This window comes from Tiliqua scincoides, chromosome 6 (genome assembly GCF_035046505.1).
Source record: "Tiliqua scincoides isolate rTilSci1 chromosome 6, rTilSci1.hap2, whole genome shotgun sequence".
Taxonomy (NCBI): Eukaryota; Metazoa; Chordata; class Lepidosauria; order Squamata; family Scincidae; genus Tiliqua; species Tiliqua scincoides.
Window position 1 is genome coordinate 5,592,043 of NC_089826.1, and position 15,993 is coordinate 5,608,035.

Sequence of the window (15,993 nt, forward strand, 5' to 3'; positions counted from 1 at the left end):
GCCTCTCAGATTTGGTTCAAAGCACTGCTCACGTGTCAGAGAGAGACTGTGACCCTCAACGGAAGTTTAGTTGGGTCACATTTATCACTCACCCTCTCTTCAGTGCTGCCTGACACCCTTCTATTTCTTTGAATGTTTGAAGCATGACACACGCATATACACAAGTATGTGTGGCACTGGGTGACTGCCAGGAGAGCCCAACCCAGGTCAATAACATAACTTGAAACAGGACTGATAGTGAGAGACCTCTGATCCCATGACAACAACTGTTACCCTGCACATGCCCGATCTCGTCTGATCTCGGAAGCTAAGCAGGGTCAGGCCTGGTTAGTACTTGGATGGGAGACCGCCTGGGAATACCGGGTGCTGTAGGCCTATACCATAGTCTTTTGAGACTGAAGGTTGCCAACCATCATCATCTGATCCCATACATCCTCCATCCCCGTTGCTACCCTTGCCACTGTCCTCCTGCCCCATTTCACCCTTTCCTGCCCCAGTTCCTCTCTCCCCTACCCGTCTCACCTCTTCCACTGACTTATCTGCTTTGGCGAGCGGTGGGAGAAGCACCAGAGCAGGCAGAATGGTGCAAGACTTCCTGCCGATGCAGCCATCAATGTGCTGAATGACACACTTTTGGTGCACCTTTATGTCACCTTTGGTGCTTTATGTCAGTCAGCACCAGTGAGGAAGGGCACCACAAGCGGGCAATGTGCATAGAATTGAAGCCTTAATGCCTTTTTGTCTTTTCCTTACAAATGAAACGATGGGCAAATTTTTTGAAAACCAAATTTCATCATTACCGGGGACCAAATAAAACTTTCCCTGGGTCCAGATTCAGTTTGGATTTTGCTGCTTGGTCACCCTAATTCTGTGCGGAATACATAGTTGTGGGCGAATGCTCCGCTGTCAGTCTATGGCAGAGGTGGGTCTTTGAACCCAAGCCTCCACATATCAACCCAGCTCTCTTTCCTCTGCAACATTTGGCCGCTTGTGCTCTCCTTCCTTTTCATTCATGGACCATCCAGAAAACTACAATCAAATGTGGGACTTGGGCCATAATAATTTTGGATTTTTAGATAATACGGCCTCACTCCACACTCAGTCCTGTTTTTCCTTTTAACTATTGACAGTTTGAGAGTTTGATGTGATGGAGTTTTACGTTAATCTCCACGCAGATTATCTAAAGGGAAATTAAAAGCAAACCACGTCCCTTCATACATTGCCTAAAATGTTATCTGTGCCCTATTTTATTTGGCACTCAGTAATAATCAGGCTCCTCTGATACAGCATGTACCAGTTACTGCTTCAGGCATAGGGAGAAACAACACCATTACCATACCTATGAGAAGATTCAGATCACTTTTCAGTCTCCTCTTCTTCCCCTGAATAGCATTTTCCAAGCTTCTTTCCCTCCTGCAGCTCCTCTCCTGCAGAAAATCTTTCTCACGTGTAGTCTCTTCCCTGTAGTTGCAGCTGAATTACACAATATGGGATGCCAAAACATTTCTCCCAGAAGTGGCTATACCGAGGGAGCACCAGATCTTCTTGCGCAGATGTCATTGGACAGATCTTGTGATGCATGCCACCCTATTCAGCAAAATTACCCTTGATTTGGGGCATCCAGCTTGTGGATGGGAGACAGTGGACACAGGTGGGCTGTATGGCTGATCAAAGCATGTGGGGTGAAACTGACATTTTTCTGCGAAGGTAGCAGAAAACAGTAGGGATGGTTAAACTTCCCCGTCCCTGGACAAGAAGAAGAGGATGATAGCAGCATGAATTTGACAGTGCAAGTCTATGCATGTCTACTCAGAAGTAAGTCCAATTGAGTTCAGTGGGGCTTACTCCCAGGAAACTGTCTAGAGGATCGCAGCCTGCATTAGCACAAAGCTTTCAAAGATGTGAAAAGTGACCCTCTCATTCATAGAGCTGGTCTACTCCATCAACAGAATGACATGGTGCCACTCTTTCAGGACTGTACCACTTCAGGTTGCAAGGAAGGGTGCCATCCTTGAATGTTCCTCTGTTAAAATTAGTTTCCTATACATAGAAAAAAAATGTATTTAGATTAGTGTACCTCCTCCTTCACAATGTGTGGTGAGGGCTGGATTTTCCCCATAGGGGACATGCACATTCTGTCACATGGTGTCTGAAGTGTTGAGAAAACAAATATGAAGAATTTTTCCCTCCCCTCTTCTCCATAGCACTAGAACCCATGAAATTGAACCCAAAAGCTCTTTGACCAGGTTACTCCAGAGGCATTCCTGGAGCGGGGGTGCAAAACTGTCTTCAGGTGACCAGTTGGCAACATTCAGTCTCGAAAGACTCTGGTATCGCGCTCTGAATGGTGGTTCTGGAACAGCGTCTAGTGTGGCTGAAAAGGCCGATTCGGGAGTGACAATCCCTTCCACACTGGGAGCAAGTGCAGTCTGTCCCTGGTCTGTCTCCCTGGCTATGGGCCTTCCTACTTTGCCTCTTAGCCTCAGCCTGTTGGCCAAGTGTCTCTTCAAACTGGGAGAGGCCATGCTGAACAGCCTGCCTCCAAGCGGGCCGCTCAGAGGCCAGGGTTTCCCACCTGTTGAGGTCCACTCCTAAGGCCTTCAGATCCCTCTTGCAGATGTCCTTGTATTGCAGCTGTGGTCTACCTGTAGGGCATTTTCCTTGCACGAGTTCTCCATAGAGGAGATCCTTCGGGATCCGGCCATCATCCATTCTCACTACATGACCGAGCCAACGCAGGCGCCTCTGTTTCAGCAGTGCATACATGCTAGGGATTCCAGCTCGTTCCAGGACTGTGTTGTTTGGAACTTTGTCCTGCCAGGTGATGCTGAGGATGTGTCGGAGGCAGCGCATGTGGAAAGCGTTCAGTTTCCTCTCCTGTTGTGAGCGAACAGTCCACGACTCGCTGCAGTATAGAAGTGTACTCAGGACGCAAGCTCTGTAGACCTGGATCTTGGTACGTTCTGTCAGCTTCTTGTTGGACCAGATTCTTTTTGTGAGTCTGGAAAACGTGGTAGCTGCTTTACCGATGCGTTTGTTTAGTTCGGTATCAAGAGAAAGAGCATCAGGGATCGTTGAGCCAAGGTACACAAAGTCATGGACAACCTCCAGTTCATGCTCAGAGATTGCAATGCAGGGAGGTGAGTCCACATCCTGAACCATGACCTGTGTTTTCTGGAAATGGAAAGGGAGGGGTCACTTTATACGGGCGTCTGGTCACCTGTCCAAAATCTTGGCAGGCCTTGCTAAAATGATCCATGAGCTGCCAAAGATCTCCAGCAGCTCATGGAAATCTTCCTGTATCCATGAGCTCATGGCTGTGAAAGCAAAGTGAAGGCATCTCCTCAGCTTTGCTCTTCCCTTCCCAAATGGCTTGAAAGTGGAGGGGGAGGGTGATCAGATGTCCTCTTTTTCCAGGACACATCCTCTTTTTTAGCCTCATGTCCTGGAACTGCCCTCTTTTTCCCTGTGAGCGGAGAAAAGCGCATAGCCTTCTTGTAATGAGTAAATTATATGTAATACAATTTTAAATTAAAAATAAAGAATATTGTGTTTAAATTAGCCACATGAAATCAATATACTGTACGAGTGTTTTTAGCTTTTATTTTGGCATGTCATGCATTTTTCTTGGATATCCTGCATTTCAGAGTGCCTTGTCCTCTTATTGTGGTTCTGACTTCCGGACACCCTAGGGAGGGGCATCTTCACAAGGGCATCCACATGCCTGAAGACACTTGCTCTCCTCCAGGAATGCCTCTGGGCTGCTCTTCCCGTTGCCTTAATATTCTTCCTAGAAAAAAGGGAGGGAAACATACCATATATATATATATTTTGTTCTTCAACCAATATTGTACTTTCCGTCAGTTCTGTCGCCTTCAAGATTTGCCATGTCAACAGCTGAATTCTTAAAGCGTCAATATTTGACTTACTGTTTATGCATTTCAGGGTGCCATTTATTTCTGTTTACAAGTCTATACCTCCTCCTGTTACGCTGTCTGGTTTCCCGAACCAATTTGACATGCGGCAGTCTCTGGTTCCTTGCCCCCCCCGCCTGAAATCCATATGAAACGTGCTCTGCGGTTTCACCTTTTGCTCATTCGATCGAATCTATCAGAGACAGAAATATACATTGCAGCCATCTAGGTCTGTAGTCTAATGAAACTAATAGTATTCTAATGAAACGCACAATATTCTAGCCGGCTGCACAGAGACTACAGCATGAAGGGTACCTAACATTTCCAATTTATAATAATCTTATTTATTAGAATTCAGACAAAACATCAGCATGTACTACAAATAAAGAATCTCAAATCATTCCTGGGCATTGTTGCACAGAAAGAAAAAGATTCAAATTTATTAAGTGGAATAACAAGAATACAGACAAGTTTTAGATTACCCCGCTTTCTTACTGGATGGCAATACTGAACACTCAGGATTGGCCTCTTTCTATTGACAAGGCTTGCAGAACTTCGTCTTTCTCAGACATTTAAAGTAGGTACAATGAAACTGTCACAGCCCGGAGGAATGTGTTTTTTTTTTCCTTCTAGTATCACTGGAATGTAACTTTACTTTGGGCTGGTTCACACATTACTTGTTTACTCAGTCTAGAAAAGAAGGCTCCTGCGAGGGGACATGATTGAGATATACAAAATTATGCAGGAGATGGTTAGAGTGGACAGAGGGAAGTTCTCTTACCCAACATCAGAACCAGGGGACATCTGCTAAAATTGAGTGTTGGGAGAGTTGGGACAGACAAAAGAAAATATTTCTTTACCCAGCGTGTAATTAGTCTGTGGAACTCCTTGCTATAGAATGTGATGATAGCGTCTGGTCTAGATGCCTTTAAAAGGGGAAATTTCTGGAGGAAATTTCTGGAGGAAAAGTCCATCACAGGTTACGAGCTGTGGGTATGTGCAACTTCCTGATTTTAGAAGCAGGCTACCTCAGAATGCCAGATGCAAGGGAGGGCACCAGGATGCAGGTCTCTTGTGGTCTTGTGTGCTCCCTGAGGCATCTGGTGGGCCACTGAGAGGTACAGGAAGCTTTGGCCTGATCCAGCAGTTCTCTTCTTATGTTCTTATGTTCTCAGTGCCTGATTTGTTGTGGGTGAATGTATGGACCATGGCCACTGAAAGGTACTGTCTTTGAGTTACTATGGCACCTCTGCCTTTAATATTTGATCTATGTTGGCAACTTGAAACATTTAAGTCGTTGACAAATGTTGCAGCTGAATGATAAACTTGACTGTGTGAACCAGCTTTAGGAGAGGACCAGCCTTCCTGGTTCCACCGCCCGAATATGTGGTAATGTAACTGAGCAGCCCTTGGCGGTAAGGGCATTCACAGAAGGCAGAAACACAGGGTGGTGACCTTCTCAGTGCCATTCTGTGTGAATCTCAAGGATTCAACTCACCCACCCATTTTTATTTTTGCCTGATCCCGACTGTGCGTGGGCCAGGATTTAATGCTAAGAAGTCCGTTCCTGGCAGGGTAGTGCAGGGCAAGGAGGAGAAATAGGGAAGTGGTACCTGTCCTTAGTAAGCAAGAATTGTGAAGGAATCGCCAGAACCCAGCTCCAGAGGATTCCTGGCCCAGGGTTGCTGGCTGGTAAACCCTCAGATTGAGTTGCAATACTTGCCTTAGAGGCTACCCAGGTTGGGCTAGCAGAGCAATTCAGCTTCTTTAACCCCCTTTCACAGGAGTCAGCAGTGAGGAACTGCTGGGATAGCTGCAAGGTGTTCCTGGGTTTGAGGCCAAGTGGCTAAACTCAAAGGACAGGTCTGGCAGGTGACTTTCTCCTCCAAGTTGGGTGCCTGTGTGGGAGGGTAGCTAGATAACAAGCAGGACCCGTGACTTTTACCCATTGCTGGCCAATAAACAAATCCGTTTGTACCAAAATTTGTGATGCATTTGCTGTTGTGGGAGGGATCCCTGGGCCAATCATGGAGTCATGTGGGACACAACAAACTTCCTACCTGTAATATTATTTCCCATGTGCTCCTCAATGCATAGCGAGTATTGGCAACCTTCAGTCTCGAAAGACTCTGGTACCGCGCTCTGAAAGGTGGTTCTGGCACAGCGTCTAGTGTGGCTGAAAAGGCCGATTCGGGAGTGACAATCCCTTCCACACTGGGAGCAAGTGCAGTCTGTCCCTGGCCTGTCTCCCTGGCTATGGGCCTTCCTTCTTTGCCTCTTTGCCTCAGACTGTTGGCCAAGTGTCTCTTCAAACTGGGAGAGGCCATGCTGCACAGCCTGCCTCCAAGTGGGCTGCTCAGAGGCCAGGGTTTCCCACTTGTTGAGGTCCATCCCTAAGGCCTTCAGATTCCTCTTGCAGATGTCCTTGTATCACAGCTGTGGTCTACCTGTAGGGCGCTTTCCTTGCACGAGTTCTCCATAGAGGAGATCCTTTGGGATCCGGCCATCATCCATTCTCACAACATGACCGAGCCAACGCAGGCGTCTCTGTTTCAGCAGTGCGTACATGCTAGGGATTCCAGCTCGTTCCAGGACTGTGTTGTTTGGAACTTTGTCCTGCCAGGTGATGCCGAGGATGCGTCGGAGGCAGCGCATGTGGAAAGCGTTCAGTTTCCTCTCCTGTTGTGAGCGAAGAGTCCATGACTCGCTGCAGTACAGAAGTGTACTCAGGACGCAAGCTCTGTAGACCCGAATCTTGGTATGTTCCGTCAGCTTCTTGTTGGACCAGACTCTCTTTGTGAGTCTGGAAAACGTGGTAGCTGCTTTACCGATGCGCTTGAATGCATAGCACATAGACTAGAATCCCATTCCACATTCTGAAATCATAGGGCAGACCTCTACAGCATTCGCTACTGCGGATTTTCAGGGTACACTCTTTCGGATGCACTCACGTGGCCACCCTTCTGGGGTACAGCATTCAGTTTTTGAGGGTGCTGGAACAAGCAGCAGAGGGGGGTGGAGAGGGAAAGACCAGGGAAATTCTCTTTCTCTCTCTTCCTCTGCACTCAGTGATCCAGAGACCCAAGTGAGAGCGAAGAAAGAGCAAAAACTATACTGACTCTTTAGCCTGCAATCAATTAAGCATGAAAAATTCAGATTTTTAAGGCTTTATTAGTAGAGCTTCTGGACTTTACTCTGTAATCTTAGTTGATCCTGGAGTCTATTCGCCATTTTGCGTGGAGGAGAAGTACATCTTCAGGCTTTAAAGAGCAGTCAGCTGCTTTTGATATATCATTTCAATCGATTCATTCTCCTATCCTAGTTAAACGTGCGTGGGGGCAGGATTGGGTTATATTATCTAATTAATGACCCAGTGCAAAGAGGAAAGGTTTATCAAGCTTTTTCTTTTCTTTGTGAGAGTGGTTCCCAGGACAAGATAAATAAAGCCCCCTGATTCAGTGGCTTTCGAGCTCTCTACAGTGAGAGAATCCTTTCTTCATTGACCTCCATAACTTAGAACATAAACATAAGAACAGCCCCACTGGATCAGGCCAGAGGCCCATCTAGTCCAGCTTCCTGTATCTCACAGCAGCCCACCAAATGCCCCAGGGAGCCCACCTGATAACAAGAGACCTGCAAGGCTTCCTGGGAATTGTAGTTAAGAACATAAGAACAACCCCACTGGATCAGGCATAGGCCCATCTAGTCCAGCTTCCTGTATCTCACAGCGGCCCACCAAATGCCCCAGGGAGCACACCAGATAACAAGAGACCTCATCCTGGTGCCCTCCCTTGCATCTGGCCTTCTGACATAGCCCATTTCTACAATCAGGAGGTTGCGCATACACATCATGGCTTGTACCCTGTAATGGATTTTTCCTCCAGAAACTTGTCCAATCCCTTTTTAAAGGCATCCAGGCCAGATGCCATCACCACATCCTGTGGCAAGGAGTTCCACAGACCAACCACACGCTGTGTAAAGAAATATTTTCTCTTGTCCGTCCTAACTCTCCCAACACTCAATTTTAGTGGATGTCCCCTGGTTCTGGTGTTATGTGAGAGTATAAAGAGCATCTCCCTATCCTAACTTGGAGGCCATGGAGCAGCATGGAACACTAGGGCAATATGAAAACTTTCAAGGAAGTGTTTGGGGAGGCCCACTGCAGTCAGTGGGGTATATTCTCAACAAAGTGTCAACGCAGCGTTACCGTTTGGACACCGTCTTCTGCCTTACGCCAAAATGGCCCACTAACAGTCCAGTTCTAAGCTATGCTGGAGCAGCCAGGTGCATCCAAAGGCGACTTAGGAGGTGGCTGGAGGTCTCCTTAGGGTAGCGGTTTTCAACAGTGTGCCGTGGCACACTAGTGTGCTGCGAATGGTTCACAGATGTGCCCTGGGAGTTTGAGGGAGAGTCACTTATTAGTAGGACCATTGGGGCATAGGAGCCCTTGACAGCAGCGAGGTGTGCCTTGTCAATTGTCCAAAAGCTAATGGAGTGCCTTGACAATTTTGGTGCCTTCTCAGTGCGCCCTGAGTTGAAAAAGGTTGAAAATTACTGCCTTAGAGTATTGTATTGGCAACCTTCAGTCTCGAAAGACTATGGTATCGCGCTCTGAAAGGTGGTTCTGGCACAGCGTCTAGTGTGGCTGAAAAGGCCAATCCGGGAGTGACAATCCCTTCCACACCGGGAGCAAGTGCAGTCTGTCCCTGGTCTGTCTCCCTGGCTATGGGCCTTCCTTCTTTGCCTCTTAGCCTCAGACTGTTGGCAAAGTGTCTCTTCCAACTGGGAAAGGCCATGCTGCACAGCCTGCCTCCAAGTGGGCCGCTCAGAGGCCAGGGTTTCCCACTTGTTGAGGTCCATCCCTAAGGCCTTCAGATCCCTCTTGCAGATGTCCTTGTATCGCAGCTGTGGTCTACCTGTAGGGCGCTTTCCTTGCACGAGTTCTCCATAGAGGAGATCCTTTGGGATCCGGCCATCATCCATTCTCACGACATGACCAAGCCAACGCAGGCGTCTCTGTTTCAGCAGTGAATACATGCTAGGGATTCCAGCACGTTCCAGGACTGTGTTGTTTGGAACTTTGTCCTGCCAGGTGATGCCGAGGATGCGTCGGAGGCAGCGCATGTGGAAAGCGCTCAGTTTCCTCTCCTGTTGTGAGCGAAGAGTCCATGACTCGCTGCAGTACAGAAGTGTACTCAGGACGCAAGCTCTGTAGACCTGGATCTTGGTATGTTCCGTCAGCTTCTTGTTGGACCAGACTCTCTTTGTGAGTCTGGAAAACGTGGTAGCTGCTTTACCGATGCGCTTGTTTAGCTCGGTATCGAGAGAATGAGTGTCGGAGATCGTTGAGCCAAGGTACACAAAGTCATGGACAACCTCCAGTTCATGCTCAGAGATTGTAATGCAGGGAGGTGAGTCCACATCCTGAACCATGACCTGTGTTTTCTTCAGGCTGATTGTCAGTCCAAAATCTTGGCAGGCCTTGCTAAAACGATCCATGAGCTGCTGGAGATCTTAAGGGAATTTATTTCCTCTTACCCCAAATAAAGCCCCAGCCATCCCTATGGGGCTTCTCGGATCTGCACCAGCTATTTAACTAGAGCAAATCTGGGAAGCCCAGTCCAGGGGCAAGACTTAGGATGTGACGTGCATCACTGCAACCAACGCTGCCCCTCTCCCAGGAGTCTGATTTATACTGCTCCACTCCCCCCCAACAAAAATGTTCCCTTCCCTCCTCCAAACCTTCCCCTGCCAAAAATGTTCCCGTCCCACCGCCCTCTCCCACCCCTCTCCCATGCTTCCCATTGCAAACTTATCTGTGCCAGTCAGCATGGGGAACAGATCCAGCACTTCTGAGCCAGTAGGGGCCCCTGTGCCAGCCCAGCCAGCTCTAGAGTAGCCACAAACATGCCTTAAGGCACATTTGGGTCAAAGGAGGGGCAACCATGTTGGCCCAAGCTACAGTTAGGATTCCCCCATAAGTTCAACAAGATTCATCAGCTAACAAGTTATTAGGGTGGCATGGCCATACTGATCTGCCCCTCCCCCCCGTCCCCCAGAAATCTGATTTCTCTTATGGAACCTCATGTGACTTTCCTGGAAAATTCTCAACTGTGTCCCCTTGGGTGGAGCCCTAAATTTACTTTGAATTTCACTTCTGTGCAAAATGTCGGTGCCAATCCCAAGGCTAAGCGGAATTCCCCTTACTTTCGACAGACCATTTGACTTCTGTAGAAAGTTCTAGAATGCTGCATTTGACCATCATTGTCACTTTTTCAGAATGTTGATGCTAACACAACACCAGATGCCATATAACACCAGAACCAGGGACATGCACTAAAATGGAGTGTTGGGAGAGTCAGGACGGACAAAGGAAAATACTTCTTTACTCAACGTGCAATTAGTCTGTGGAACTCCTTGCCACAGGATGTGGTGATGGCATCTGGCCTGCATGCATTTAAAAAAGGATTTCTGGAGGAAAAGGCCATCACAGGTTACAAGCTGTGATGGGTATGTGCAATCTCCTGATTTTGGAGGTAGGCTACCTCGGAATGCCAGATGCAAGGGAAGGAACCAGGATGCAGGTCTCTTGTTGTCTTGTGTGCTCCCTGGGGCATTTGGTGGGCCGCTGTGAGATCCAGGAAGCTGGACTAGATGGGCCTTTGGCCTGATGCAGCAAGAAGTCTCTTCTTATGCTCTTAACACTACACATGGGCCATGTTGAATTCACATCAAGCAGGATCAGAAGAAGCCTAAGACTTTCAGGGAAGAAAATTAAAAAAAAAATGAACCTGAGTGAATCATACGGCTTTAAAATTAAAGGCAACCAGAGATATACTGCTAAAAGTTATAGGGAAGAAAAATTTCTACGGCATTATTAGAGTTTTACAAGAGGAAACAGAGGGCCTATAAAAAGGGTATTGAAAGGACAAATGGGAATAATGAAGCACCACTCTCTAGGAATATTAAGATAAACAATACAAGTCTCCTTGAATATAAGGGGGATTGAAAGAGGGAGATAGAAATGTATGGCCCAAAATGAGGAGCATTTTGTCTGCAAAGGAATCTGGGAGTAAAGGCTTGATATTAGTTACTGTCCATGTCTGGCTGCACGACTGCAGGTGGGAGGTCTTTGGGAACGCTTCTCTGCACAAAACAATTCCTTCACACAAAGGTGCACATGCAGTGCAACAAATGCGCTAAATCCCAGGGATGAGCTGAGTCCCCGCTTGCTCCATTCCTTTATTTTCCCATGGATTTACCTGCCTGGCTTGCCATGCCGCCTGAATTCTGATTCTGCTGAAATATTTCTGAACTCCGTTCCAGCAGTCTGCCATAGGGTTTTATTCCTTCGGTTTGTTTGCGGAAACTTTTCTTCGATGCGGAAGTGCACATTGATACAAGACATGGGCCGTAGGAAGGATCTGAGAGCGGTGATCTTTCTGCAGCTAAGCAGGTCCCGGGTGGTGGCTTCCTAGGAGCTTCCAAGAAAGGTTTGAGGTTCAGAAAAGGAAAGAGGGAGAATGAGGGGAAGATAAGTGGGGCTGTCTCCTCCCAGCAAAGGAGCCCACACTAAAAAGGGGGTGGAATGCAGGTCCATCAGGATGGACCTGGCACCAGAATGCAGGTCTCTTGTTATCTGGTGTGCTCCCTGGGGCATTTGGTGGGCCGCTGTGAGGTACAGGAAGCTGGACTAGACGGTCCTTTGGCCTGATCCAGTGGGACTCTTCTTATGTCTGTTGTCTTGTGTTCTCCCTGGGGTATTTAGTGGCCACTGTGAAATACAGGAAGCTGGACTAGATGGGCCTTTGGCCTGATCCAGTGGGACTCTTCTTAGGTCTGTTGTCTTGTGTTCTCCCTGGGGTATTTGGTGGCCACTGTGAAATACAGGAAGCTGGACTAGATGGGCCTTTGGCCTGATCCAGTGGGACTCTGCTTAGGTCTGTTGTCTTGTGTTCTCCCTGGGGTATTTGGTGGCCACTGTGAAATACAGGAAGCTGGACTAGATGGGCCTTTGGCCTGATCCAGTGGGACTCTTCTTAGGTCTGTTGTCTTGTGTTCTCCCTGGGGTATTTGGTGGCCACTGTGAGATACAGGAAGCTGGACTAGATGGGCCTTTGGCCTGATCCAGTGGGACTCTTCTTATGTCTGTTGTCTTGTGTGCTCCCTGGGGTATTTGGTGGCCGCTGTTAGATACAGGAAGCTGGACTAGATGGGCCTTTGGCCTGATCCAGTGGGACTCTGCTTATGTCTGTTGTCTTGTGTGCTCCCTGGGGTATTTGGTGGCCACTGTTAGATACAGGAAGCTGGACTAGATGGGCCTTTGGCCTGATCCAGTGGGACTCTTCTTATGTCTGTTGTCTTGCGTGCTCCCTGGGGCATTTGGTGGCCGCTGTGAGATACAGGAAGCCAGACTAGACGGGCCTATGGCCTGATCCAGTGGGGCTGTTCTTATGTTTTTATGGAATTCCAGAGAGAGAGAGGACCCAATGTGACTTCTTGGTATTGAAATAAAATTGGGGTCCACTTAAATCCAAGCTGTTTATCTGATTGGAGGAATGCTAGCAAATGAAAAAAGCAATGAGCCAAACAGAAAATTGGGTACTTCTGTGTGCATCAGCTCTACTTTAGAGATAAGTTCAGGTATGGCAGAATTAATTCCTGACACCTCGGGAGAAATGCCAATAAGGAGGATGTTTAGGGCATCTCCGTTATCATCTTTGTGGGTTCAAGAGGGCATCAGCAAATAGAAAACAAAAACCAGAAGCTGCATGACGACTTTCAGCTGAGCTCCAGTTCTCCGCTGCCTGGATGCATTAATGAAATGGAACATAACCTTTTCAGCTGGTGGTGCAGGTATGCGCAGCTCTCATAATTATGACCAATGCCATGAAATGCCAAAGCTGAGCATTGCCTCATAGTCGTTGAGCCTGCTTTGGACATAACGCCTTTGAATTACGTGACAATCAGAGCATCTTCCATTTCATTTGAGTGCATGCCTGTGTGTGTCTCCGAGAGAGGGAGGTAGGAGATGCCACCTTCCATTATAATAAATTTATAGCTTGGCGGATCCCTCGGAGTGTAGCAAAATCCCGGCCACTGGTGCACTTTACGGAAATATATTGCACAGTCAAAACGCGAGATGTGCTGACTCGGGAGGAAATAATCCAAGTGGATTTTAAAGAAGCAAATGCCACCCTATAAAACGGCTGGGAGACACTAAAGCCAAGAGACTAAAAATAATCTCGTTAATGCAGGCGGCATCTTTACATTTGGGAATAGATCGGAAGAGGTGGAGATGGTAAATTAACAAGGAAACTCAATATTTGGGGGGAGGGCAGCAAAATATTTCTCATATGTCAGCTCAGCTGACCTTAACAACAGTCCTGTAAGGTAGTTCAATATTATTACCCCTCTACTGCAAGAGGGGGTAAAACTGAGTGATGGGGTTTGTTAAAGGCGAGTTCCTTGCTGAGATGAATTTTTTTTCCTTACTTCCCCTTAAGCCCCTTGACTTTCCTCGAACCTGCATCAGATTCTTTGCTGGCGCAAGTCCGAAGACAGAAAAGGGGTGGACTGGCTGCTCTCAGAGGGGATAGCATCCAGCACAAGTCACCCACACTGGGTACCATCCCTTTCCCACTTCTGACAGGCCCCTGCCTTCCCTCTGTTCCACCAGTTCCTCCAGTCCTGCTGGAGTTCTGGTGGTGGGGATGAGGGATAGGATTGGGCCATCAATCAGGAGGCCTGGACTAGCAAGAGCTGGGCAGAGAGGGCTGTTTTTACGGTGCTGTTGTACCAGGAGTTAATAGTGAAGGCTTTACAGAAACCTTCCCCCCTCCCGGAACCTCAGCAGGGCTATAAGCGCGAGCCAGTGCAACTTGCTGCCCTTTTCCTTCAGCTGAGTAAGGCTGATGGAAGAGGAGGGGTTGGGCTGTCAAAAGAGTGTTGAGTCTTCACTTGAAGACCTTGGCATGAGAGCATCAGCTCCTCTGCTGTTTAGGTCCTGGGATGATGGTGCTGGCCATGGAGGGTTTAGAGTTGGGGCAGAATCCCCAGTGCTTCAGGTTCTGAAGGAGCGGTGGCTTCAGGAAAGATGACCTTCAGTTGTTCCTCAGGGATCTCCGACTCCCCTTCTTCCTCATCCATGCTGGAGCCAGTAGCACGCTCCTTTTCCATCTTTGCCTAGGAGGCCTCTTCTTCTTCAGGATGTGGGCACAGGGAGGTCCTGGCACTGAGGCAGAAACTGTGGCTGGCTTACTATATTAGAAGTGGGTGGTGGTGGTGGAACCCTCTGCCAGTTTTCCCAGATTCCATCCGAAACCTTGCTCATCAGTTGTCACGCTTCGGAGCTTGTTTGCAGCCCGGGTCTCCATCCGAGACTTGTGTTTCCTAATAACAGCTTGAGTAATTACAAAATGTCCCTCTCCTCTCTTAGCTACAATTTCTGTCCCCAACCTCTGCGTTTGTTTACAAGGGAAACAGACATAAAGGATTTCTTTCACTTAAGCCATTATTCTAGCACATTTTATAGAGAGAATTGAATGCAATGCTATTAAGTGAGAAGAGGAATGGGGGAAGATAGTACTATAACTTAGTATTTCCTTGCTCTCCTAATTTTTTTTTTTTTTATGGGGGGGTAGAGTGGTAGCATCAGAGTGGCCTTGGATTCATGAAATGTTTTCTTTCTTAACATCTTACAGACTTTTGATGGTACTGGAGAACACTGGTTGGTTGTGTTTAGCAGTGTAGGAGAATATGGGGGCACAGAGTTCAGTGGCAGCCAATGACACCACCACTGTGCCCTACATTAAACTGGGGCTTAACTGGGATGGCGCTTTGTTGCTTCCACTGTTCAAGACTAGGGAATCCAGACAGAAGGAATTCATCTTGGGCTGATCTTGAGAAAGCCTCAATGATGGAGAAATGCAGCGTCCCAAGGGGTCCCCTTAGAACCAAACCAAACAGTAGCAGATGGTGGTCCTTGACACTGATGGGTGGTTTAGGAGATAGGGCAACCAGCAATCTCTTGAGTGAGCTGAAACCAGGCAGGTAAAACAGGAAAAGGAAAAGAGATTATGGAAAGGAAAAGATACAAAAATACTCCTAAGAAGAGGTAGGGTTGGGGTCGCTGGGGAAAGGGGGTGGGTGGATCAGGCCCAGGAGGGATGGGATTGTGACGCCAGTGCCATATCCTATCTCCCTTCCTGGGCCTGATCTGCCAACACAGATCAACTCAGTTTAGGCCAGCAATATAGCTGGCACAGGTCTAAGCTGACCCATAGCAGCTGCTGGAGCATACCCTGGGGCAATATCCCCTTACCCCATGGAGACCTCTGAAATTCCCCCGCAGGATGCAACACAGCCCAAGCCGGTTGGTGCTACATTGCCATGAGGCAATTTAGTTAGGATTAGGCAGACAAACCGATAAGAGCTTCCTGACTTCTCTCTGTGAAATGGTGGGGATTCTGAAAGGACCATTCCCAGTCTTCAAGGTAATTTGCAGCACTTAGAACAGCCTTTGAGCACGTCCTTATTTTCCTATGCAAATGTTCGATCAGACCTGTAGGAGTGATCAAAGCATTCCCGGCGCCCTTTCTGAATACTCCGAGTGAATCACTAGGGTAGACCTGCCTTCCTGCCTAAAAGAATATATCACCCGAGATCTGCTCTCACCCTTTAATTGAAAGGCAATTAAATTCCTTGCTGTTTGCAACGTCTCTGTCCAAAATGAGTCATTCTATCGCGCCTTAGCTGTGGACTCTGCAAATTGGCTCTCTCTCTCCCTCTCTCCCTCCCTCCCTCTCTCTCCCTCTCTCTCTCTCTCTCTCTCTCTCCTTTTATTCTGGTGCTGTTATTTTTTTTCCAAGCCTTCTCACTCAGTCTCTTTTTTTTTGTCCGTTGCAATGACTTGTGATGAAAAATTCATCGGTGCCCACCTCAGCTTTGTCCATATTTTTTCCAGATGCATCTTCCCGTGTTCTCAAGAATCTCCAAAACATGCAAGCCTCGTCTCCACTTTGGAGATTTTTTCTTCTTCTTAAAAAAGCAAACCAATAGCTGTTGCTTATAAACAATG

At 47.7% G+C, this 15,993-nt stretch overlaps 1 pseudogene; it reads left to right on the forward strand.

Annotated features, from left to right (window-relative positions):
* Positions 1 to 258: 258 nt before the first annotated feature.
* LOC136656312 (5S ribosomal RNA) lies at positions 259 to 375 on the forward strand (annotated as a pseudogene).
* Positions 376 to 15,993: the final 15,618 nt, after the last annotated feature.